Raw genomic sequence first — 26,553 nt, forward strand, 5'->3', positions numbered from 1 at the left:
TTCCTGCGTGAACCTTTTAATGGCCGCTGTGACTCTCGGCAGCCACTGCACATGCGTGCGCATATCTAACATGGCGGCGCCCTGAGCGCTCTCTCCTCCGAAGCTCCGGCAATGCTCTCGCCCAGTGTGACCCCCCTTCTCCCAAGCTGCAGCGGAGGTAAAAGCCAAACCAGGGAACCCAGGCCACATTGTGATTATCTGCAGACAAGGATTTGGGGTAGTGATAAGCAATGGAGTACACTGGGTGTGTCACCTTAAGCTTTCTTTCCATACTGTGTATCAAGAATTTCCTACAATGGATGGACAATAAAATCAACGCACACAGTAAGTTTTTCTTAATACCTATGAAGATATTCCCAGTAGTGGGGGTTGCCTTATGCCCAACTTCTCTCCAATGAACACAGTTAACATCGTAGCCAATAGTGGAATTATGGAAGTAAACACATGGATATGTGTCCTACTTCTATATTCCCAGCAGTGGCAATGATGTTAACTTTGTATGAGTTTGTTTGATCGATCGCAATATATCAAGGCAAAAGAGGAGAAATTCTAGGATAAAACAACGTGCACCAGATGTATAAAAGGCAGCTTTGTTTAGGCACAGTTTGCACCGCTGTTGCCTTAATTCATATGCCCAGTATATCTTAACATAATTACTAGTCAATGATTTGGGTTGCATCTGCAGTTTTTGTCCACTCCCCCACCGTTAACAATTATTATAGCTGTTACATGTAGAATGAGCACACATGTTAATGATGCTTACTAGAAACTATTATTAAACAATATAGAAAGCTTCAACACATTATATGGATGTGAATAAATTCCCTTTTATTACAGAGGAGTTGTTGTAGTTGTACATAAAACTGAAACATTGTATGTTTTTTTGTTTCTTTAAAAGCTTGCTATTCCCTTACTTACTTTCACACACTGTATTGAAATATATTTGTATTCATAACGTCTCACCTATTTCTACCAACTGAAAGTATTGAGCTAATGGTCCCTACACACAATACACAACGGACTCAGTAAGTAATAAAAGAAGTAAAATAAACAACGTGCCTCTTTATAAGATAGAAAACAAGATAGTCTGTGTGTATGTACAATTTTATTTATACGGCGCCCACAATGCACACATCGCTTTCCAAAATTACAATACAAGGTAAATAAATGACAAAGAATAGGAATAAGAGCAACAGGTAAATTACAACATAAGGCAAAGGGACACCCTGCCCCCAAGAACTGACAATCTAAGTGGGAGGTTGGGAGGCTTACAGAGTAGGCATAAATGTGCATTATTAAAAGTGCAGTCAGGGATGGTCAAGTGCACCTGAAGTTTGTAGTAGAAGTGTTGAAAGTTTAATGAGAGGCTGCTTTTAATAGTGAATTTCCAGCTGGGCTTTGAATGTGAAAAGTAAAAGTGCTTGACGTATAATGAGTGGAACAACGGTAGGGAGAGATTAGGGGAAAAGGATTAAGGTGGGAGAGAACTTTAGATGTAAAAGGTGCAAAGATGAGATGACCTTCGGTTGAAAGTAAGAGATGTGTAAGGGTGTAACGAGAGATCAGCGTTGAGATATATGGAGGTGCAGGGGAGTGTAACGAGAGATCAGCGTTGAGATATATGGAGGTGCAGAGGAGTGTAACGAGAGATGAGCATTGAGATATGTGGAGGCGCAGGGGAGTGTAGAGCCTTTAAAGAAAGGAGGAGAATTTGGTAGTTTATACGGAAATTTATAGGAAGCCAGCAGAGAGTTCAGGAGGTCAGAAGCAGATATGCGTCTAGAAGACCATGAGATGCATACGCAGCAGTTGTAAGAGTTCCAGTCCAGGCTTTGGCTAGAACCTGCCCTTACCTGGCTGCTGTGGACATCTTGGTTGCTAGCAAGCCTCCTCCTGAACTTTGTTATGGGCTTCACCTGTTCAATGGCTTAAATAGCTGCCAGTGACTTCCAGCCCCTGCCTGAGCATTGCACATGTTTCCCTGTGTTCCTGGCCACCTTGGGTTCTAGTAGCTGAGCCTTCCTTGTTCGTGAGCCTCACCTGTTCCTGAGGCTAGCCTGTTGCTGAGCCTTCCTTGTTTGTGAGCCATCCCTGTGGCTTCCCTGTTCCGGAGGCTAGCCGGTTGCTGTGGCTAGCCTGTTCATTTGGAATCCCTGTCGCTGATCCTGGACCATGACCCTGACCTCGCTGCATGCCCCCTGCCCTGAAGTGCCCCCTGCCTTAGAAGTGCCCGACCCGGCACACACATCAGCAGTACTCAGTCTCTGTTAGTCCTTACCGGTATCGCGTGTACCTCGCGTGTCTGTCCCCTGACGAAGTGACGTTCCCCGTCACGAAAAGCGTAGGGAGGAGCCTAAGGAGACGCTGACCTGGACACTCATCTGATTACGAGTCAGGAACGGAGATGGTGACGTCATCACGGTCGCGCCGGAACAACGTGAGGTACACGCGATACCGGCAAGTACTAACAGAGACTGAGTACTGCTGATGTGTGTGCCGGGTCGGGCACTTCTAATTTGATTTTAAACTCACGTTTTTTTGTGAGTATTATTCTGTTTTAGTTCTGGAGGCGTCATTAAAGTTTTTATATATTGCGCAATCCTCTGTTTCTCTTCATCCCTTGTCGGAGATTAAGACACAGGAGTCCTGGGACAGGTTCAGGAGACATCTTTCTTGAGAGGGAGGTTCTTTTTATATCCATCGGAATTGGGGACACCACGTGGGGTTCGTGTTACCCTGAAAACCTTTGGACTTAGAAGACACCATATACAGTTTCTCTCCACTGCATGCTGCCTACCTTCCTCTAGACAGTATTTGCTGGGCAGAGGAATATCTTCTCTGTGTGCTTTGAGAACTGAGTCCATCCCCCATTCGTCAACCACTCAAGTCTGGAAGAAAGGACTTTACTCATATTAGTCACTCATATCCTTTTATGGACTATATATATTCATATTGGTTATTCACATAATTTATGTACACATGCGCCGGGTTATATTTCTATATTTGTATTTAATTTTTGACTGCACTGCAGGTGTAAGATCAGGTGTAGCTAAATATAGTTGTGCATCATCATCATAGAGATGATAGATGAATCCAAAGGAGTCAATGAGGTCACCCAGTGAGTGTATATATAGAGAAAAGTAAGTGGCCTAAAACTGAGCCTTGAGGGTACACCTACCGAGGGTCCCATAGAGGTTGAGACAGAGTTGGCATAAGAGAGACAGAAGGAATGGTGAAAGAGGAGAGGCAGTGCCACAGATGCCAAGAGAGTGAAGAATGTGTAATAGAAGAGGATTGTCAACAGTATTGAAAACTGAGGAAAGGTCAAGAAAAATCAGAACAAAGTTGTTTCCAATAGATTTGGCAATATGGAGGTCATTAGCAACCTTGGTGAGTGTGTGGTGCAGAAGAGATGAAGATTGGAGAAGATTGGAGAGGATTAAGTAGGTTATGGGAGTTGAGAAAGTGGAGTAAAGATAAAAAGTTGTTAGTGAGGATGGGGACCATGGTAGAAGCGATAGATTTCAGGAGATTGGAGGGAATGGGGCTGAGGCTGCATGTGGTGGAGAGGAGTCAAATGCAGATGGAGGATTAGAAAGGAGGGGTGTAGGAGGGACAGACGGGATTTCTCCGTGGATAGCTTCCACCTTGCACTTGCAATAATCGTCAAAGTCTTGGGGTGCAATGGAAGGAGTGGATCATGATGTGGCTGGAGGAGGAAGAAGAGTGTCAAAGACAGAGAAGAGGTGGCGTAGATTTGATTTATGTTTGTTTGTTTGTATGAGAGGTGAAGTAACCCTGTTTGGCAAGTAAAAGAGCAGGACAGAATAATTTTTTAGTGAAGGAAATCAGTCAGAGGGTGACATCCTCCAGAGGTGTTCAAAGGAATGAGTACAAGAGCGCAGAAAGTGTGACTGTGTGTTTAGCCAGGGTTGTGGGCTGGAGTGCTGTTTCAGCCTATAGGAGGAGCATAGTGGTCAAGTAAGGAGGCAAGGGCAGTGTTGTAAGTTGTGACATGGCTGTTTGGATCAGTGGAGGGAGGTAGTAAAGAAAGCTTAGATTTTAATTTTAATTCCAAGGACTGAAGGTCAGTGGACTTCAAATTGTGAGTATAGCAAAGGGAACCTGAATGTTGAGTGTGAGGCATGTAAGAGAGAGAAAACAAGATTAAGTTGTCACGGGAGACCAGGACTTTTTCACGGGATCAACCACCAGACAGGACACAGAGATCACAAAAACAGGTGTTTATTTCGGCTGGAGACAACAGACACAGTACAAAGTCACAAGAGAGCTTAACAGGGCGAATCCTAGTCACCTAGGTATCCGGCGCCACAGAAATGACTTCCCCGGTACAACTTCCACTACTATGGGGGTCCAGATTCTCCATACCACACTGGATCCAAGTTCTGGCTAGCAACTTCAAATCTCCTGCTCAGCAAAGCTAGCAGCCTCAACTTCAGGTGTCTCTGGCATGTCCTCAGAGCCCACCGCTTAGTCTACCTGTATGCCAACCCAGGAGAGATCTGCGGTACTCAGATCGGCTGCTGCTTTTCTAGAGTCCCCCTCTCCATAGGGAAACATGGTGAAGGGGAAAGCGACCAATCATAGCTCGGATGTTGTGTGGGTAGCCAATCATAGCGTGAGTGCTCACCTGTGTTGGCCAATCCATGCTGGGGGTGTGATGGGGAGGCCAAGAATTATGAACCAGCCAATGAGAACAGAGTCTACCTCACCTAGTCTCAGCGCCAGCTCACTATCTCTTGATGAGAGATGCCTCTATCTGGGAAGAGAATGGCTCCGCTCTTCAGACCAACATCTCCCAAATAGGAAGCCTGTTCATCCCCATCCTCCATGGTCTCAAACCTGCCTGTGGAACCAGCACAACACGGATTCCTTGGCATGCAGGCTGGGAAATGTTATTACCAGCCTAGCATGCCCATGGAACAAAGAAATACAAGTTACAGTTAACATTCCACAACGAATAAAGTCATGGTGACACACTTTTAAGAGTAACACAGGGATTTATGTGCCCATGAGCCACAGATGTGCAGAGCAACCCTGTACAGCCATCAGATGGACAGAGGCCAGAGATTGGGCTTAATCTTTAATATGCTGGTCTTTGTGTCCCTACCGTCACAGAGGTTATGGTCAGAGAGCGGGAAAAAACGTTTGAGAAATCTGATAAGGAACCATTTATTTGGTTAAGACAAGGTCAAGGAAGTGGAGGTCCTTGTGGGTGCTAGAAGCAGTCCATTGATGGAGACCAAAGGAGGAAGTGAGAGAGAGGAAAAGAGATGCCCAGGAATGAGAGGGGTCATCAATGTGGTAGTTAAAGTCTACTAAGAGGAAAGTGTGAGAGACAGAGAAAATGGATAACCAGGATTCAAAGTCAGAAAGGAAATTCGAGTGTGGGCCTTGAAGGGTGGGACTGTCAGGGAATCAATTGTAAGTAGGGGCTGAAACTTACAGTGAGAAGAGAGAAGAATTTCAACGCCAGCCCAGCATCCTAAGGGGAGAGGATGTGTGTGTATGTGAGAAGGAAAGGCCACATAGGATAGAGCTGCCTCTGGGGCAGAATCAGAGTGTGTGAGTCAAGTTTCAGTTAGTGGAAAGAGGTGAAGAAATTGACAGATCATACACACCTAGTATTTTATTAAAGAGAAAGAGAGCATTCTAGAGAGTGAATGAAAAAAGGGAGAGAAGCAGGGGGTGAGTGGGGGATAGATATTTGTTGGAGCTTTTATATTTTACATATGAAGGGGTTGGTAGTTGAGAACAAGAGCACGTGGGGGTATGGCCGGGACCAAAGTTTGGAGAAATGTCTCCAACAGCCAGGGCCGCCGACAGATTTCCCGAGGCCCAGCACTAGAATTTTAACAGCACCCCCCCTGTCAACAGTCTTGTGAGCTCCCTCATTTCACATCTCCTCGCATGCCCCCTCCTCTATTCCCCCCCTCTTTCAATGTATTTCAATCCCGCCATCTCACTCTTACCCCCTCTGTTCTTCACACACTCTTCCTGCCCCTCACCCCTCTCTCTTCTTCTTTCCCTCTCTCCTCTCACTCTACCCCCTTCCATAAATTACCCTCCTCTCACTTGATCCCGCTTCCTCAATACCCCATCCTCACACTTATTCCCTCCCCACTCTGGCAACACACAATCCACCCCACATTAATTCCCAGCCCCACAAGATACATACAACTTCCTCCCCCCCCCAGCCAATTCATACAAAACTCTCACATTTACCTTGCGGATGGTCTCAGGCCTCTTGTCCCCCGGATCTCCCTCCGTTGCTGCGGGCCTCCTGCAAGACTTCCCTCACTCCCACACTGTTCGAGCCTGCCTCCCTCCCTCACTCTCTTGATGGTGCACTTGCTGACTTCAGAGAGTGTCCCTGCACGGGACAGTGAGGGAGGCCCGCAGCTGGGGAGAGCTGGGGCGTGGCGACCAGTCCTCTCTTTGCCACCGGGCTCAGGCTTTCCCAAGCTGTGGGCCTTCCTAACTGTCCCTTTGCCGACCCTCTCTCTCATACCGGTTTGCGCCGAAGCTGGGCACATGTTCCGGCACATGCCGACATCAGAGAGGCACCCAATTTCCAGCTCCGGCCGACTGGGTCCCCCACCGCTACTGGGCCCGGGACACTTGTCCCAGCTCTCCCTACCTGTCGGCGACCCTGCCACCAGCCAAGGGACAAAGAAGGGATTGGCACAGGGGGTGAGAGGAAGACTTGTAAGAGCATATCCTCTGACAAGGAGAGGAGGTAGGTGGCTGATGTGAGTGCAAAAGGAAGTGGAGTTGATGAATGCAAATAAAGGGAAGAGGGAAGAAGAAACGAGGATGTGTGTCTATAGTAAAGAGAGCTGGGAAGTAGGATAAAATAAGAGAAAGTGTTATTGAGAAAAGATGCTGCAGCAAACAGCAGGAAAAGAAGTGTAGGCATATTGGAGGATAGGATAGTCAGCTAACAAATGACATGACCTCCCAATAAAACAAATCTAATTGCCCATTACAGGCTGGTCAATTAGCTTACAAGGAATTGAAAGTGACGCAGACTAATACTTAACAGCAGATAAAACAACTGTTGATAAATCAGTCTAGGGAGGGGTCAACAGATGATGCAATTGAGGTTCATACCAGCTAAACAAACCTTGGATAAAAGGAGGTAATAAATGAGTCCTTAATCACAAACTAAAAAACATTCTCATATTTTTACTCCACAATTTTAAATTGAGGTGCATCTTGAACCTTATATTCCTGCCAGATGGAATAGAAATGGAAACATTGCCAGATATACTGTAAACATTAACAATACATGTGCACCAATGTAGTACATTCACAATACATGTGCACCAGTGCTAGAGTATTAGATGGACTACTCTAGAGATATATTGGGCTATATTTAGTAAGCAGTGCCCTAATACAGGGGTGCGCAAAGTTTGTGAGCTGCGCACCCACCCGGCAGCCCTAGCGTTCAAAACCCCTCTCTCCTAGAACCCGACGCCAAATGACCCCGCGGCGTCATTTGACGTGCATTGCCATGGCGACACATCATCGACGAGCCAGCTGACAGCAGGAAAGGGAAGTTACAGATGCCTCACGCCTCCCCCGGCATTTAATTTAAAGCCTTGGGGAAGGGCACGGGGCCTCTGCAACCGCCGCGCCCACCCTAGAAAATCTTGCGTCCCCTCTGGGCGGCGCGCCCCCAGTTTGGGCACCCCTGCCCTAAAGCGCAGTACAAACCCATTCGCTGTTTAGTTAATCTGGACCATCAACAAGGAATTAAAATAAACTAGCTTTTCATTTTAATTAGGTCACCTCTCTGACTATAAACCACACACCACTCCGTTTCGGTCTTTAATTATTCATGTAGGAAGACAACATAAAAGCAAACAGTTTATTAAGCCTGGAAATTATCTGAGCACCTAACACAGGGGTGGGCAACACCAGTCCTCAAGGGTCACAAACAGGCCAGGTTTTCAAGATATCCTGGCTTCTGCACTGATGGCTCTATCAGTCTCTGCTTCAGCACAGGTTGAAGACTGAGCCACTGATTGAGCCAACTGTGCTGAAGCAGAGATATCCTGAAAACCTGACCGGTTGGTGGCCCTTGGGGACTGGAGTTTCCCACCCCTGACCTAACGGGAACATCTTAAAATAGTGTAAGGCACAGATTGATTGGAACAAAATGTAGAAAATAAGCTTTAACTATTACATTCAGTAAATACCACTGCAAAGCGTGTATTTTACTTTGCTTATTATTCTTAACTAAAGAAAAACGTTCACGCTGCCTCAAACATCACATATTGTTCCTTCTGGGTAAAACTGGATGAAGGAACTGTATAATTAATGTTCTTGTTTCTGCTGACAGCGGAGGTACTGTATGTTTTCTTGATCTCTACTTTACAGAAGAGTTTGTAGCTTTAAGGTATATAATGTGTGGTATAAATCTTACAAAATATATCTAAGTTATGGTGGGTAAAAAAAAGGACAGTAAACCTCCAACAGTGTACAGTAAAAAAAAAATATCACTTGTAAGCACATTCACATGTCTCATACAGGTCTGCAACCCTACCTTTCTCCATTATCTCCTAGTATACAGCACTTCCACTGCAGCAAGGGATTCTTGGAAAATACATGCAAATGAGCACAGTGTCACATTTTCCTTCAACTCCATTTTGACATGGACCCGTGACATGGACCTTATGCCATATTACCCAGCTATTCAGTACAGCCTGGGTTAAAGACGTGCACAGCCAGTCAACCTACTGTGTGCTCATTTGCATGCCCTTTCTCAGAATCCCTAGCTACAGTCGAAGCATTGGATGCTAGGAGATAATGGTGAAAAGCTGGGTTGCAGACCTAGGACATGTGTACGTGCTGAGAAGTTGTATTTATATTTGCTGTAAGATTTATAAGAATCGCCACATATTTGTAGGATGAGAATGATGGGAGAACTTGAACAAGAGTGTGACTTGCAAAAAGGAAGCCATGGAGCGATTAACGCAAAGCTCAGGATGACTACGGGTTGGAATGACTTGTAGCCAGGCCAAAAATAATGATGTTTAATGGAAAATATGGACCAGTTATGGCTGGAGATGTGGAAAGCATGGAACTAAATCAGGAGAAGCCTGTGGGAGAGGGGTGGTTGTGGCTGGAGATGTGGAAAGCATGGAGCTAAGTCAGGAGAAGGCTGTGGGAGAGGGGTGGTTGTGGCTGGAGATGTAGAAAGCATGGAGCTAAGTTAGGAGAAACCTGTGGGAGAGGGGTGGAGGGAAAGGGGAAAAAGTGATGTGAGGAAGTTAAATATTTTAAAGTTGAATAGTGAGGGGCGCTGGTGTCCTCTGATAAAATGTTAGTTATGGAATTTGTATTGAGTGGGTACAGCTGGTGGCTGATATACAATATTCACGTGGCAATTGAATTTATGTATCAGATTGTTTATGGAATATTGTGACCATTTTCACCCATAATTGAGTCTTGGTGTGTAGAAGTGAAACATGGGGAGATACTTGGGGTGGCATGGATAGACTGGAGTCATTAGATCAAGTACGGCATGACGGTGGGTCAACTCATGAACTTATAACCTTATACGAAAATGTTGATATTTCAAAAAAGTAATATCCAGTATTTTAACATCTGCAAGACTGGTTGCGACACAGTGCGCCTCACATACTTCCTTTTCCCTATGTCTAATTGCTCACACTTTGTTAGCTTTTGCAGCTCTCAAACTCATATAATGGACTATAGCACCTGGAATATGTAGGTAGTGTGGTAAGTGGATAGTATGACAAAGAAGCCCATATTGACTAGGCAGTATTCTGCCAAAAGACACCTTCCATCTCAATGACTTGAATGGGCTGTAAGCAGGGGTGATACCCATATTTTTAACTGGTTCTCTATTTAAAAAAAAGCTGTGGTATCTCCGTAGTGCTTAGCGTAGGACGCCGCCAAAAGGACATAATGGTGAGGTGTGCCGGCAAACCGTGCTGTGTGAGTTATCAGCGCATACACACTCGGCATCATTATACAGCGCATGTTCATTATCAGTGTATAAACTCAGCACCATTATACAGCGCAGTGTGTTCATTAGCAGTGTACAGACACTCAGCATCATTAGACAGCCCTTTGTTCATTACCAGTGTATTTATACTCCTTATCATTATAAAGTGCAGCAGGTTCATTAACAGTGTATAGAGATACTGAGCATTATTATACAGCGTAGCATGTACATTATAGGTATGTAGATAATCAATATCATTATTTTCAGCTTAAATATACTGCACACTGCAGCATGGTCATTATCAGTGTATAGATATATTCAACACTATTAGACAGCGCAGTGTGCACCTCATACATGTATAGATATTCAGCATCATTATACAGTGCAGCATGTTCATTATCAGTGTATAGAGATACTGAGTATCATTGTGTGGATTGTATTGATGCAATTATTACCGTAAGAGAAGACAGCATGCAATGATTGGATTTTTTTTTTCCCTTTTGTAATTAGTTTGCATAACTACACATCCATAATATCTATACATTTTTCATACATTACCAATCACAAATCAAAGAGGGCTTCCTTCTGCCAAGAATATAAGGTTACTTCAATTATTTTACATTTCCCTTTGTACATCTCCACCAGTGTAGAAGTACATTTTCTAACACATTTAGGCCCTAATCCACATAGCCCCGTGTACGAGATGAGGGCAGAGATACATTTAATGCGCCTGTTCCTTTAACAAGGCAAAACATACAAAAAGAAACAAAATAAAGACCTCTCCCCTTTGGAGAATAACTAAACCTTTACTCCAGCCCTTTCTAACTGAGTGGCTAAGCTGGTTACCACCCCAGACGTGTATATATATAACAGTACAACAAGAAAGTATATTATCTGTATCTGTTGCTGTAGGGGAAGGCCTCTGCTCTCCTGGGTCAGCACCCTTGTATGCTATGGAGTATCTCTCTGCTTAGACCTCTTTCTCCTCTGTCAGCACTCTTGTGTGCTATGGAAATCTCTGTGTTCAGGCATAGAGGTCTGGTCCCTTTGTGTCTTGCTATCAGCACACAGTCCTCCTGTGTGCTTCAAAATTCTCTCCTCATGTCAGCACCATGGTGTGCCAAGGAAAATCTCTGTTCTGTTTCTCACATGAGGCTTTTTCTTAGAGTCCTAATTAGCCAGGTTGAGTCTGGTTAATTGCCTGACTGCAATTAACCAGCTCCCTGCTGGATTTAGCGGCAGTTTTTCTGTTTGTGGGAAGTTCGGGCTTACCACGGCCAAAGCCCATCCTTCCATTCTCACTCGAGATACATCTGTGGCTCGTATGAGAATGAATGGAGGAGAAGAACCCTCAGTCACACTGTGATTGGAGCCCTTTTTCAAGCACAATCTTTCTACTTCAGAATGCTTGGACAGGAGTTTTCCCATGCGTTGGGCGATCTTTTCTTCCCTGAGTTTAGGGTGACCACCTGCACTGGGTTCCGTATACATACTCACGGGTGGTTCAAGGTGGGCAGAGTTTTTATGCCTTTTGATTGACCCCCGTTGTCTCTTTTTTTTGTTGTCAACTAATGTTGTAGCTGTAGAGGTGTGCTCACCGAAAGAGTTCTGCCTCATTCTAGCCAAATACTGAATCTTTCTAGCGGCTATTTTCCTTGTGAGGATTCTGGCTTGAGCCATGGGGCCACAGTAGGATGACTGCATTGGTATTGCGCTTCTCAGTCGTAATTCGGTTCTTCTTTCCTGAATTATGTGGAAATTTACTTAACGGTGGTGCAAAACTTCAGTTAGCTCAGGGGTTCATAACTCCAGTCCTCAGGACCCCCCAACAGGTCATCCTTCAACTGAGCCACATTTTGAGCCACCTGTGCTGAAGCAGGGATATCCTGCAAACGCAACGCTCACTAACACAACGTGAAGTTCTGTTTTTGGTCAGAGAGGGCATTACTTTAACTATAACGGATGTTGGAGCTAATGTTATGTAAAAAACACATTCCCACTCCCAACACACATTCTCAGTGGCCTCTTGCAGTTTATGCAGGGATTTAATGAGATGTTACTTAAGTCATAGTTAAATGTGGTGTTACTCTCATCCAGACATGGAAAAAGTGCTTTTACTGGTCCTGGATCGATGCAACACAACATTACTGTAGGTATGAAATGATTTAACTAACAAAGTTTCTTTTCTTTTTTAACGATTATTAAACACCTATTCAGGGTCTGGGTGAGAAGAATGCTACCTTGTGAGGACTTCAAACATGGATGCCTCCTGACTTCACAGCCTGTCGACAGGAAGTGACCTCACTCGCCCATGATGTTACAGGCAACGAAGTCAGGAGGCATCCATGTTTGAAATCCTCACACACCTTTGGTGTAAGACAAGCTTATAGTGTTACTGTGTTATTTGAAGCTAACGCAAGGCAGTGCTAACTTCACATGGGGTTAAGCCTATGCTAATTGAGATTACTAATGGTTGTTGTTATTGCATATAATTAGCTTTGTGGATCTCATATGCGCGGCTGGCAAGCAATTTTTATATATTTTACATATTTATATTACCTATTTTTATATTTCATATGATGCCATATATATATTTCCCTGTACCGTTCTTGTTTTTTATTTTATCCTGTATAAATGATAACAAGACATATGAAGTATATGACACTGCACCAACCCACTCTGTTAATACATATGACACTACCTCAATTGAATATATGTGATACCATTGAATTTATGTGATACCACTTTAATTGTACAATGAGGTCTTAATTAGAGGGAGGGCATTAGGGTATATAACAGTAGAGTAAGCAGCTATTAGTCACTCCTGAGGAAGTCACCAGAGAGAGCGACGAAACGCATAGAGTGTTCCAGTCCAACAGCCACGAGAAGGGGGACACGAGAATTCCACTGTAACCATCTGATCCGGAAGTCCACGGCGCACCGGAAGTGACGCAGCGGGAGCCTGGGAGGCTCTCGGCACGCCGGAAGTGAAGGGACGAAAGCTCCGGTGTGGATCCAAGTGTTTCCAGAGAGAGCGGAGGTGACCGAGTACCCAGAGGAATCGCGAGCCCCAGGGATATCCGTCAACCGCCACCTATGAGTGCCCACACCGACCGTATGAAGTGTAAGCCTTGAATCATGTTTTGATATTACAATTGTTTTACCTCTACACTATATGGTCTCTCTTTTTTCTCCTTTGGAGGTTGTGATTGGTGGCTGCTGTTTACACATAGGGCGCATCCACCCCTTAAGTTGGATGACTGTCTAATTTGATTACTTAAAATGTGAGTAGTCATTTTGGATGAATTTTCACTTTTTTCACTGTTCAAACATTTTTGCACTATGATATGTTTTTCTATTCTATGACTTCGAGACGAACTCCCCTGACACTTTGAAAATTACTGTAGGTATGAAATGATTTAACTAACAAAGTTTCTTTTCTTTTTTAACGATTATTAGACACCTATTCAGAGTCTGGGTGAGAAGAACGCTACCTTGTGAGGACTTCAAACATGGATGCCTCCTGACTTCACAGCCTGTCGACAGGAAGTGACCTCACTCGCCCATGATGTTACAGGCAACGAAGTCAGGAGGCATCCATGTTTCAAATCCTCACACACCTTTGGTGTAAGACAAGCTTATAGTGTTACTGTGTTATTTGAAGCTAACGCAAGGCAGTGCTAACTTCACATGGGGTTAAGCCTATGCTAATTGAGATTACTAACGGTTGTTGTTTTTGCATATAATTAGCTTTGTGGATCTCACATGCGCGGCTGGCAAGCACCGATAAAAACCGGGACATTTTTTTTATAACAGTTGGGACCCGGGACAAAGTCCAAAAAACGTGACTGTTCCGACTAAACCGTGATGTCTGGTCACCCTACAGTGGCGACCAACTTTATTCTAACTTGGCTAGCTCCGCGAATTTCGGAATATCCCGGTGATGTGCGGTTTTGTGTCGTTTTCTCCCGGGGTGTATTGCGTTATTTTCGCGGCTGTGATTTAAGCATTTTATTCCCGCTGGCTGCAATACTGCAATGCCATGTAAAAACGCATGGGGGCGTTTGCAAGCTGTTGTCTTTGAAGCCGAGAAATTCATGAATTGTAATGCAGTATATACTGTATATATACAGTATATACTGTATAACAACAACCCCTATAACCCCTAACATACACATACAGTACTGTATATGCACATCAATGATACTATAGGCCGTCCCCTGGCGAGATGTGTTTGCAGCAGAGAGAGAACCGCTGCTCTCTCTGCGCAAACATCAGCACATTAAAAATTATTTAAAATACATTTTTATTCATAGTGTAGATGTGCAGGGGGTCTCCGGAGCTGAACCGCGTTGGTTTCAGGTCCGGGGACCCCCTGCTTCCCGAGATACAGCCCCCTTTATGAGGTGCCGGTATTCCTCTGCATTTAAAGGTCACGATCACGTGACCGCGGCATGTAAACAAAGCAGAGGGATACCGGCACCCCCTAAAGGGGCCTGTATCTCGGGAAGCAGGGGGTCCCCGGACCTAAAACCACAGCGGTTCAGCTCCGGAGACCCTCTGCACATCTACAGTATGAATAAAACAAATATATAAATAAACACTCATTCCTTGCCTTTGCGGCTATGTGCTATGGTAACGAAGCAGCATGACTGTATTTTTAATAATATTGTACAGTGAGCAGGGGGTTCCCTGAGCCACAAATCAAAACTCAGGGGACCCCCTGCTCCTGCACAATACAGAAATGCTGCTTCATTACCATAGCTGATAGCCGCTAAGGCAATGAAGGGGTTAACCCACCATGCCCGCTTTATTGTGGGTAGCGGGGGTGGGTGAAGGGGGTATTTGGCCCTTGGTGTGAGTTTAGGACTTGCGGGGGGGTTGCGGGTGCACTTAACCCCTTCACGGCCGTAGCAGTTAATACCGCTACGGTCATGAAGGGGTTAACCCCTCCCGCTACCACCCCCGCAAGCCCTAAACAACCATCATTGGGGCTAATACCCCCTTCACCCACCCCCGCTACCCACAATAAAAAAAATTCACACACAGCAGCCGCCCAAAAAATAAATAAATAAATCTAAATAAATAAATAAATACATGAATATAAATAAATACATTTAAAATACATTTTATTCATAGTGTAGATGTGTAGGGGGTATCCGGAGCTGAACCGTGTTTGTTTCAGGTCCGGGGACACCCTGCTCCCCGAGATACAGGCCCCTTTATGAGGTGCCGGTATCCCTCTGCATTTAAAGGTCCCGATCACGTGACCGCGGCATGTAAACCAAGCAGAGTGATACCGGCACCCCCTAAAGGGGCCTGTATCTCGGGGAGCAGGGGGTCCCCGGACCTAAAACCAAAGCGGTTCAGCTCCGGAGACCCCCTGCACATCTACACTATGAATAAAAATGTATTTTAAATGTATTTATTTCTATTCATGTATTTATTTATTTATTTAGATTTATTTATTAATTGTGCTGCTGCTGTGTGTGATTTTTTTTTATTGTGGGTAACGGGGGTGGGTGAAGGGGTTTTTAGCCCCAACGATGGTTGTTTAGAGCTTGCGGGGGGTAGCGGGGGGGGGGGGGGGGTTAACCGCTTCATTGCCTTAGCGGCTATCAGCTATGGTAATGAAGCAGCATTTCTGTACACTGGCGACACACTTTATTCGAGCTTGGCTAGTCCCACGAATTCGGGTATACCCGGGTGTATTGAGGTTTGTGACTGTTTTCTGCCCGAGTGCATTGAGGTATTTTCCAAGCAGGGATTGAAGCATTTTATTCCCGCTGGCTGCAATACTGCACAGTATATATATATATACTGCATTATAATTCATGAATTTATGCCATCTGGTAGACACGCGAAGCATTGCAGCCTATTAAATCCTAATCATTATCATTTAACAGATCAGCCGCCCGTCAGCCAGGCATGAACCCAGGCTGGGAAGGCAAACGCAACGGGGCTTGTCTGAGGTGAGGAGCGGCGCATTCCAGGTATCTGCCAGGTACATACTGGGTATTTGCTCGAATAAAGTGTGTCGGTGCAGTATTTTTAATAATATTGTGCAGGAGCAGGGGGTCCTCTGAGTTTTGATTTGTGGCTCAGGGAACCCCCTGCTCACTGTACAATATTATTCAAAATACAGTCATGCTGCTTCGTTACCATAGCACATAGCCGCAAAGGTAAGGAATGAGTGTTTATTTATATATGTGTTTTATTCATACTGTAGATGTGCAGAGGGTCTCCGGAGCTGAAGCGCGTTGGTTTTAGGTCCGGGGACCCCCTGCTTCCCGAGATACAGGCCCCTTTAAGGGGTGCCGGTATCCCTCTGCTTTGTTTACATGCCGCGGTCACGTGATCGGAACCTTTAAATGCAGAGGGATACCGGCACCTCATAAAGGGGGCTGTATCTCGGGAAGCAGGGGGTCCCCGGACCTAAAACCAAAGCGGTTCAGCTCCGGAGACCCCCTGCACATCTACACTATGAATAAAAATGTATTTTAAATGTATTTATTTCTATTCATGTATTTATTTATTTATTTAGATTTATTTATTAATTGTGCTGCTGCTGTGTGTGATTTTTTTTTATTGTGGGTAACGGGGGTGGGTGAAGGGGGTATTAGCCCCAACGATGGTTGTTTAGAGCTTGCGGGGGGTAGCGGGGGGGGTTAACCGCTTCATTGCCTTAGCGGCTATCAGCTATGGTAATGAAGCAGCATTTCTGTATTTTTAATAATATTGTGCAGGAGCAGGGGGTCCTCTGAGTTTTGATTTGTGGCTCAGGGAACCCCCTGCTCACTGTACAATATTATTCAAAATACAGTCATGCTGCTTCGTTACCATAGCACATAGCCGCAAAGGTAAGGAATGAGTGTTTATTTATATATGTGTTTTATTCATACTGTAGATGTGCAGAGGGTCTCCGGAGCTGAAGCGCGTTGGTTTTAGGTCCGGGGACCCCCTGCTTCCCGAGATACAGGCCCCTTTAGGGGGTGCCGGTATCCCTCTGCTTTGTTTACATGCCGCGGTCACGTGATCGGAACCTTTAAATGCAGAGGGATACCGGCACCTCATAAAGGGGGCTGTATCTCGGGAAGCAGGGGGTCCCCGGACCTGAAACCAATGCGGTTCAGCTCCGGAGACCCCCTGCACATCTACACTATGAATAAAAATGTATTTTAAATCATTTTTAATGTGCCGATGTTTGCGCAGAGAGAGCAGCGGTTCTCTCTCTGCTGCAAACACATCTCGCCAGGGGACGGCCTATAGTATCATTGATGTGCATACAGTATACAGTACTGTATGTGTACAGTACTGTATGTTAGGGGTTATAGGGGTTGTTGTTATACAGTATATATATATATATATATATATATATATATATATATATATATATATAAATATATATATATATATATATATATATATATATACTGCATTACAATTCATGAATTTATGCCATCTGGCGGACACGCGAAGCATTGCAGCCTAGTAAATCCTGAACCATTATCAATTAACACATCAACCGCGCGTCAGCCGGGCATGACCCCTGGCTGGGACCGCGGCATGCTCCGGGTGAACAGCGTGGCATTCCAGGAACATGCCAGGGACAAACCGGTGATTTGTTAGAATAAAGTGTGCCGCAGCTGTACCTTTAAATCACCTCAAGGCCGTTCAGGCTGTAAAAATCTGTGGGGGAAAAAAAGATAAAATGTGTTAATTGTTCATATTTGTTTTTAATTGTTAAACTTTTTAATAAGATTCTTTTATCGCTATTTCAGTTGACCATTATTACTGTATATGATAATATTTCTGTTGAATAATTAGCCAGAATCATGATCTCATATAACGTTATGAAACAGAGACTCTGTACTTTTTAATATTTTACTGATTAGTATAAATAGTAATTACCTTGCAATGCTCATTTAGTATTTCTTGACATGAAGGAGTTTTAGACACTAAATCAATTCAGTATCCACTTCATCTTGCAGAATGTAAGCTAGCTAAGTTCTCTTTGAAAACAGTATCATTTTGCTACAAGCAATTCTAGTATGGATCAAATGAATGATGAGTTTCAAAGCTATATTTGGAAATAATTGTTGAAATAACATAATAAAGAGGTACACACGTGCATCCAGAACATATTAACTGCTATAATTAATTTGAGTTGGAAGGTCTTACTTTTACGAAAGATACTTTCATTTTGTTCTACAATTCCATTAATTATATTATTGCAGTTATACAAACTTCATATTTATTATGCTACGGTTATACAGGTAGCAGATGTCATAAAATGGAACCTGTATATCAGTATATCATCAGTTGTCCAAATGTACTACAGCTTCAGCGGCCGTTATTCGAACAAATCACGGCACCGATTCCGTGTGCTCTGCTGTACTCCACGCGGCCAATCGCCCCAGGCACCCGCGCTTATCGCGTTTGCTTTGTTTGAATTTCATGGATTCTGATTCTTTGGGTGCAATGAAATGAATGAATTGCAATGTGTACAGTACTGTGCTACTATGTCAATATACGGTGTTTAAAAACCAGAACTCTAAAATTCCATTTTCTGCACTCGCCGCACTCGCGTCTTAAGGCGGTAAGGTTGGAAGACATCCCGCGTCATGACATCGGTATTCCGATGTACACAACGCGTGAAGTGTTCGAATAACGCCCGCTGCAGCTGTAACTAGCAGAATGTTCTAAGAACAAGAGCAAGATAATGGAATTTTTTTTCTAGGAACTTTCCACTGAAAAGTTGCTGAAAGAAAGCTACCTGGAACACTGAAACAAACCATACTGTATATAAAAGTTCCTCGGAAGAAGCACGTGAAGCACATCAAGTGGAGCGTGAATCGGGCTGTGTTTCTTTTCCCCCCTCGAGTCTCAGGTGTCGCGTGGATACAACTTATTTGTTGCAGAAACAGCTTCACCTTTCGGTGTATACCGGCTTTATCTATTTATAAGGACGATCATGCTTTTAAGGTCGTTCTGTACTTTATTTGTATCTGTGTTAGGGGCAGTTCTTATTCCGGCATAGGTACCTTGGTGTACAGGTGTAATACATAGTTAGGTGATATTTATCATCTTCTTAGTAGACTGGCCGGTCATGGTACACTATTTTTTTCCACCACACGGAGTATAAGATTTTTGGAAGCTTTGATTTATTTTGCCTTAATATATCTAGTAAGGCTTTTCGAAGCTATTACTCTATTTCTGCACTTACTGATTATCCTCTGCGGGGATTACGAGGGGTTGTTTGTATGTTTTTAATATATTTTGTAATATGTCTATATCTGAAATGTAATACATTTGTGTACTTTGGGTATACCTGAGTGCTTAATTAGGTTTTCTTTTCTCGTGTGCTGTGTATATATAACAGTTCAGGGAATAGGGAATATGCACAAATGGAATATACAATGGAGGGTGATTGCATAAACATTTTAATCTTCCATTCTCACGTCCCCCGAGTTTTGGGAAAAACACTTGTTAACAGTAAATTGGAAAATTGCCTAATAATTATCCACAATTGTATATTTCATATCTGAAAGGTTTTGGAAGTTCATTCTGATTTCAGCAACACGATTGGAACCATTGGTAGGTATCTTGATGTCTCTATTAGGCTGTGCTTATAGTGCCGGAGACGCGACGTCGCCTGAAAACAAAAGCAGCGACGGCGGCGACCAAAAATTTGGATGCCGATAAAATGTGATTTTTCAGAGGCTGTCGCCACATGTGACAGCCTCTGAACCAATCAACGGCCAGGTCGCCAGCGACGCCGCCAAAAGTGAAATTATAGCTTTCGCGGGTGGCGACGGGTGACTTCATCCGTCACGTCGCTGTCGCGCGCACTATAAGCGCGGCCTTAGATATAATGGCCGGGAGTCATCAAACAACATTAAAACTTAACTTAGAGTTAATATCGCAGTCAGCAAAAAATTAAATCTATCACTTATTATTACTGCAATTTTATGACCTAAGTCATCGAGATTATGGTAATAATTTATTGCGTGGGATGGTTTTTTTATTGATGCGATGGGGGAATCAACGCGACCGTTAATAACGCATTAATTTCTGCATCACGCTTGCATTGCTAATATTCCTACCATAAGTTTCTGTAATATCAATTATTTCAGTGGTAGACATTACATTAACCCCTTTGATTCCCGTGGCTACAAAGTTATACCACAGGTATCGAAGGGATTAATACACATATAAACTACACTACCGGCGCCCCTTGGCCACCATAGTGGCTAGTAAAGCTTTGTAGCATGCTTCTGTATGTCTCTATCCAGTTCTCTTAAACTCACTCCTTTCCACAGGCTTCCTTTATATTTCCAATTCTCTTCCCAAATCCATTGTTACATTATAACTAACAATGAACATGTATATCTGAAAAGTAATCAATAGATGACATTGCAAAAGGGCAATCAAATGAGCAAAGATGGAAAATGAAAAAAGGATTGAAATAGAAAGTAAGATCAACCCTAAAAAGTTCATTAAGTACCTTAATAACAAAAAAATTTGAAAGAAAATATCGGACCCTTTCAGTGTGAGATGGGTAGGCAGATTATTGGAGATAAGGAAAAAGCAGAGGTATTAAACAAATTCTTTGCCTCTGTATTTACCAGGGAAGAATCGATTGCCACAGTAGTGCCGCAGGAGGAAGCCACAACCTCTATATTAACTAACAGTTGGTTAACTGAGGAAGAAATCCATAGGTGGCTTGATAAAATGAAAGTATATAAGGCACCTTGCCCCGATGGCATACATCCAAGAGTTCTTAAGGAGTAAAGTTCAGCAATAGCCAAACCATTACATTTAATATTCAAGGACTCCATTTCCACAGGCTCAGTACCACAAGATTGGCGTAAAGCAGATGTGGTGCCTATATTTAAAGAGGGATGTAGATCACAACTGGAGAATTACAGACCTGTAAGCCTGACATCAATAGTTGGGAAACTACTTGAAGGTTTATTATGGGATAATATTCAGAAATACTTAATGGCAAAACAAAATTATTAGTAATAGTCAGCATGGATTTATGAAGGGTAGATCATGCCAAACTAACCTTAGTTTGTTTGAGGTAATTAGGAATTTAGACCAGGATAATGCAGTTGATGTGGTCTACTTAGATTTTGCAAAGGTTTTTAATATGGTTCCACACGAGGTTAGTGTACAAAATAAAGCAAAATATTTGCATCTAGATTGAAAACTGGTTGAAGGATAGACAACAGAGAGTTGTCATACATGGAACTTTTTCATGTTGGGCTAAAGTTGTGAGTGGAGTACCTCAAGGATTGATACTGGGACCCCTGCTTTTTAACTTGTTTATTAATGACCTTGAGGTTGGCATAGAGAACAAAGTCTCCATCTTTACTGATGACACTAAATTGTGCAAGTTAGTAGAATCAGCGTAGGATGTAATCTCTCTCCAGAAGGACTTCGAAAGAGTGGAAACTTTGGCAGGTAAATGGCAGATGAATTACAAATACAAATGAATTGGGGATAAATTAGGAGAATCCTTGATGGAGAAGGATTTAGGAGTGCTTGTAGACAGCAGGCTTAGTAATAGTGCCCAAAGTCACGCAGTAGCTGCAAAGGCAAACAAGATCTTATCTTGCATTAAATGGGCAAAAGAAAAAAAAAGGGAAGTAAACATAATTATGTCCCTTTTATAAAGCATTAGTAAGACCACACCTTGAATATGGAGTACAATTTTGGGCACCACTCCATAGGGTAACCAGATGGGATAGGGTAACCAGGTGGGCTTAAACCTTTATTGTATTTATGTATGTATACTATTTTAGTATATTAAGATATATACTGGATGTACAAGAGAGTACATACAGACACTAGTCATTAAGACTTACCTACTTTTTGACAATTTACTCCTATTTGCCACACTAGTATGGGGATTTTTAATAATGTATCTGTGTTTTTAATTTTCTATGTAGAAGTAATAACATTTTATTATTTTTGATTTCTTCGGTGATTCTGGGTTATTTACCAGACCAGCAGCAATTTAGTGCAGGGCTATTGTGTCCATTGATAGATAATTAATGTGACATTGAGTGCTGAATATAGGAGGAAACCTTTCTGATCATTCTTTTGATCAACACTATACAGTGATATACCAAATAAGTAAATGGGGAAGAATGTTGATCCAGGGAGTAATCTGATTGCCAATATTTGGAGTCAGCAAGGAATTTATTTCCCCCCTTATGAGATTGGATTGATATTTCACTGTTTTTTTTTTGCCATCCTCTGGATCAATATACTGTAAATACAAATATAGGATAAAGTATCTGTTGTCTAAATCTAGCATAGGTTGAACAGGATGAATATATAGTATGACTTTTTTTCAACCTCATCTACTATGTAACTATGTAGCATTCAATATCCATATTGTATTGGGTTATAGAGATTTTACTTTTGGATATCAACAGTACATCCGTAAGAGAACTACTTGATTTTCATTGACAAGGGAGAAGGAGCGGCTCAGTGAGTAAAGACACTGACTGGCACTGAGTTTGAAGCAGGGGAGCCTGGTTCAATTCCCAGTGTCGACTCCTTGTGAACTTGGGCAAGTCACTTTATCTCCCTGTAAGCTTCACGGGGCAGGGACCTGTGCCTGCAAAATGTCTCTGTAAAGCGCTACGTAAAACTAGCACATGCTATTATTATAATTATTAACACACCAGTTTTGTAGCCATTTTATTAGAAACAAAACAGTTACCTGTAATTACATAAGCGCAGTATGCTATTTCTATAATTTCCTGTCCTGTTTCTGGTTTTCAGACCTTCTAGCTGGATTTCAAGCCTGTAAATCATTCAAAAAAAAAAAAAAGCGATAGAACTTTTGCACTTTTATTACAACTTTGAAACACACACTGGGAGCCGGACTAAAATTTCGACAAATTACACTGATTATAATAAAAAACGCAATTATGTAAACTGTTGAGTTCCCAGGTGGTAATATGCTGTATTGTATCCTTGTAATGAATGAATAAGAAGAATCAGTATGATCTTATTTGAAGCTTAAAAAATAGCACAGAGCTTTGTTACAATTATTATGCGTAAGAATAATAGCTGTTAAATGTTAAAATTCACTTGTGGACGGCTACAGAAAAATTGAAAGGTGCAATCATGGGTGCCATAATTATGAAGATCTTACATGATATCAAACGGCGAGATTCTCTATTAACTGATAAAGAACTCATTTGGTGGGCACTTGGGGAACCATATTCACACTTCATGATAATTGTATTTTTTTTCTAAAGCTAGTTAAGGGGGGAGGAAACAATCACAAACAGAAAATTAACAGTATGTTTTTATAATTGAGTTTCAAGACGAATGGAGACGTGAAAGACTAAATCATTGTGGATGGCTCTAAAGCAGTTTTGTTGTATGGCAATATACCATCTACAGTAATTGATTGCAGTATTAATTTTTATGAATGTAAGAAAAGAAAACAGGGACTGGAATAAATGGATATTAAAACATATTATTAAAATTGGTTAACACAAACTCCCGAGGACCTAGATTTTGCATCTGCATTCACCATTTTGTTTGTAACTGGATATATAAGGGGGGTGGGGATGGGGAGGGAGAAGGGGGGAAGGGGAAAGAGAGAGAGGGGGGAAGGGGAGGGGGAGATATGTGGATAAAGGGGGTAGGAGAGGAGGGGGGATGAGTGGGGGAAAGAGGGATGAGAGGGGAAAGAGGGAATAAGAGGGGGAAGTTGGGATAAGAGATTAAAGGAGGGAAGGGGGGGTGAGAGGAGAGCGAGGTGAAAGGGGGAGAGGGGATGAGAGAGGGGGAAGGGGGGATGAGATGGGGAGAGAGAGATGGGGGGAGAGCGGGGGAGAAGAAGACAAAGGGGGGAGAAAAGAACAGGGGAAGAACAGGAAAGGGGGAGAAGAGGACAGGGGAACGAGAAGAGGGGATAAAGGGGATGAGAGAGGGGGAGATAGAGGGGCAAGGAGAGGTGAGGGAGAGAGAGATGGGGTAGAAGGAGAAAAAGAGAGAGAGAGGGGACAAGGAGAGGTGGAGAGAGAGGGGGAAGGAGAAGAAAGATGGGGGATACAGAGAGAGTGGAGGAAAGTATAGAGAGTGGGGGGAAGGAGAGAGAGAGTGAGGGGGAGAGAGGAATATAGGAATATAGGAGCACACCTGCTGCACTGGAGGATTGAGGGCACCTGTTAGAGGCCTGTGGAGGGGGCCTGCAGATGTGCCTCCTGGAATTTGGTAATGAAGGTGTTTGTCAGGGGAGACTCCCGTCCACCGGTCTACAGTATGCTACCTTGACAGGCACTTCTGAGGACATACCTCTTAGCAGGCCCCCTCAGTGGATCAGGACAAATGATAGGTCTGTCAGTAGGGGGCCCAGGCCCAGGCCCCTTTACTCACTGGGACAGGTGTCTCGCTGTCCCCTCTGTCAGCGGTACCCATCAGCTGGTTTAGCTCACACTGCTAGAGTTGCTGCCCAAAATAACAAAGGTTATGGGTTCTATAAAAGCCGGCTTGAAATAAAGCAGGGCTTGGTGTCGGGGCAGAGCACAGGGCCTCCTATCTACTCTGGCATTTCTTCAACTCAGCGACGTCATGGCAACGTGACGCCACAATGTCGCAGAAAGAAGTTAAGAGGCACTTACAGAAGCCAGTTTAACTGTTGTGGGGAAGAGCGTGGGGCCTCTGTAAGCGCAAGCCTCGGTGCAATGTCACCACCATCAAGACGGTCCTGGTTCTAATGCTGTTGGGCGTGACACCAGTACCTCACAAGCTGCCTTAGACATGTTAGCTCAATAAAGTTCTAATGGAAATCCATTTAGGAAGTGCGAGATATGAGTCATTTAAATATACTTTGCATATCTCCCAGGGACCTCAGGTGTGCTCCTTTTCCAGTAAAGACATCTGTCCTTATGTTATTTAGATGGATGTTTAAAGGGATATATATATATATATATATATATATGATACCGTTCGCACGGGAATCAGCAGACAGCAGTCAGGTTTGTGAAAAATAAACATATTGTAGAAAAAATGGCACAAATCACCAACGTTTTGGACCCACAAACGGGCCCTTCTCAGGGTATATATATAAAAAGATGAGCAGCCGGCACTCCAATATTGCTCTTTTAGGTAGGTGCATGTCCCATAATAAGTAGATTATATATCTATATAAGTAGAATATATATATAATATATATATATATATATATATATATATATATATATATATATCCACACAAAGCCAGTTAGCACACTGATGCAAAGCATAAGGCAGTTGCTAGTCCCATAGAAATCCACACAACATCTGAACCAGCCCAAGGACCAGTGAAAGAGACAGCAAACTGCAAGGGGTTAATCCAAAGTGATTGTATTAAAACAATAAATACACAAAAGCCAACGTTTCGGTCCCACATGGATCTTCCTCAGGCCCTGAGGAAGGTCTCCATGTGGGACCGAAACGTTGGCTTTCGTGTATTTATTGTTTTAATACAATCACTTTTGGATTAACCCCTTGTAGTTTGCTGTCTCTTTTACTGGTCCTTGGGCTGGTTCAGATGATACATATATATATATATATATATATATATATATATATATATATATATATATATGTGTGTGAAAAAGCCAACCTTGGAATTCTTGACACAGAACAGGACAGCGAGACTTATACCATGCATCCCACACAGCTAGGCCCTGCAACAGATAACATGAAACAAAGGAGGTACAGTTATGGAAGAAGGGAGGTATTTGGAGCATGCGCAGAGGAAATGCAAGTACAGTAGTAAGAATGATTAGTGTGACAGCGTTTCTAAGATATAAGTATAAGCCCTGAATAAGATTCCTTTGTCTTGATCAGAGAAGAGTACTCTTGATTGCTTTGTCCTGCACACAAAGGACAGAGCTGGCTATTTTCCTCGTATTGATGCTGTGCTCATAATAAACTATTTCTACTCTTTGAACACACCTCCGTGTCAGCCTCACCTTTTTACAATGTTATTATTATTACACCACCTGTTAAGTAGCGGTCTTTGTCCAAGCAGGGAAAAATGTCATGAAACAGTTTCCAGAGGCAAAGTGATGATGAGTACTACTGTTATTTTAGTTTACAACTTATGGTTGCTTTATCAAAGTAGAAAAGCCAGTGGCACTGTTGCTTAAAGTCAACAGATTGTGCTACTCTCAACACAACACATAGCATGTTTGCTAAAAAAAAGTGATTATCATTTTCCATTTTAACTTCACTACCTCAACTAGCCCAAGCAATCAAAACCCGAAATGGAAAACTCCTTTGATTTAGATTAAAAACCAATGGTGCAAAAAGTAATCGACTCTTATACCATTGTAGATATTACTTGATATTAGCTGCCAGGTGTCTCTTACAAATATTTTTTGCATTTTGTATACCTTTGTTTATATGTTGGTGGCTGCTTTTCACTGTACAATTTTCACTGGAAAACTTATTAAAATAGGATTTTAAAATCCTGCCTAAACCCCCACCCCCCCAAAAAACCCAACCCAATGCCATATCACATTATTACG

At 42.9% G+C, this 26,553-nt stretch overlaps 1 protein-coding gene across 2 annotated transcripts in view; it reads right to left on the reverse strand.

Moving 5' to 3' along the window:
- Window positions 1–26,553, reverse strand: part of PCMT1 (protein-L-isoaspartate (D-aspartate) O-methyltransferase) — a 524,500-nt gene that overhangs the window by 121,810 nt on the left and 376,137 nt on the right. The gene's annotated exons all lie outside the window — the stretch shown is intronic.

The sequence above is a fragment of the Ascaphus truei genome, chromosome 4, assembly GCF_040206685.1.
Source record: "Ascaphus truei isolate aAscTru1 chromosome 4, aAscTru1.hap1, whole genome shotgun sequence".
Taxonomy (NCBI): domain Eukaryota; kingdom Metazoa; phylum Chordata; class Amphibia; order Anura; family Ascaphidae; genus Ascaphus; species Ascaphus truei.